Consider the following 1401-nt stretch of genomic DNA (forward strand, 5'->3'; position numbering starts at 1 on the left):
AGGTCAGGAGAGGTCTGCCACGCCATGTGGTCACCTCCGGGGCAGGCGGGAATCGAACTCATGAGGAAGTGGCTTTAGCTTCTCAGTGTTGTGCTTTAACCCGCTGCGCCACCAGGGAGGGCCCTGAAGTCTAATTTTTGTAAAACTATTTTCTATAGTTTCTACATATTCAATTCTATATTTTGCCTTTTTTTTCACTTAATCACATATTTTTACTAGATTAATACATGTTTATAATAATTTTTTTGGATTTATTTATTCACACAGAGCTGGGGCACAGGCCAGAGGTGCCAAGGTGGTGAGCGGATTTACCAGAGACAAAGTGGGGAGCAGAACAGGTGGGTCAGGAGAGGTCTGCACCATGTGGTCACCTCTAGGGCAGGGAATCATACTCATGCTGAAGTGGCTTGAGCTTCTTACTGCTGTGCTTTAACCTGCCGCACCACCAGGGAGGGTCCATAATAATATTTATGAAGCTTCAAATTTCCCCAAATGAATTGGTAAATCAAAATTTGGATTCATTTACCTATTTTATTGAAAAGAGTTCCAAATATTTTACTGCCTTATTAATTTTACAATTAATATATTCCTGATACTGGGTGTCAACTCCTTCACAAATGTTTAAAGTATCTTTCAAGGTTATGGACATTTAATCAGAATTTTCTAATTTATAAAAACCATAAGCTATATATGATTAGGAGTCTAGCTCATAATTTTGAATTATGGGCACCAATAAAATCTATGAATACTCATAATAAATTGCATAATTGGAAAAATCCTACCCACTCACATGATAATTCTATTCATTATTCTATTGATTTTTCACTCTGGTGATTTATCACTATGGACCATGATAGCCTGCATCTTAGCTAGAATATTTTCAAATTTTCCTGCATAACTCTTTAAGTGCCAACACATACTTACACACAACAAAAAAAATAAATAAATAAAAACTACACCCTCAAGAATACAGTGTACAGGCAAATCTCAGAAGCAGTAGAAGACCATGTGTCCAAAGTGCTCTGATTACTTTTTTTTTTTTTTTATCATTTTCATTTGGAATGATGCTGGGAATTACAAAGCAATGAGTTTTAATTCAAACAGACCTGAGAAGCCATGAATTCAACGTCTGCCCCATATAGGGGATTTTACAGAATCTCCACCAGCTCCTACCTCATCATTGCAGTGACAGGGAGTTGGGTGCACACAGTCACTTGTTCTCTCTATTCAGTGCCTCTTGCTTACTTTGTAGGTTGAATCCCAAGATGCCTTTGTGTGACATCCAGGCACTGGGTCTTTCTTTTATTCTGTAAATAGCACAGCGTAAGTCAATTCCATATTGCTCTACTTGAAAAAGCTTTATATATAACAGAAACATGGAAACCAAACAAAAAAGTATAG

The sequence above is a fragment of the Condylura cristata genome, unplaced genomic scaffold (assembly GCF_000260355.1).
Source record: "Condylura cristata isolate star-nosed mole 26May11 unplaced genomic scaffold, ConCri1.0 scaffold00048, whole genome shotgun sequence".
NCBI lineage: Eukaryota > Metazoa > Chordata > Mammalia > Eulipotyphla > Talpidae > Condylura > Condylura cristata.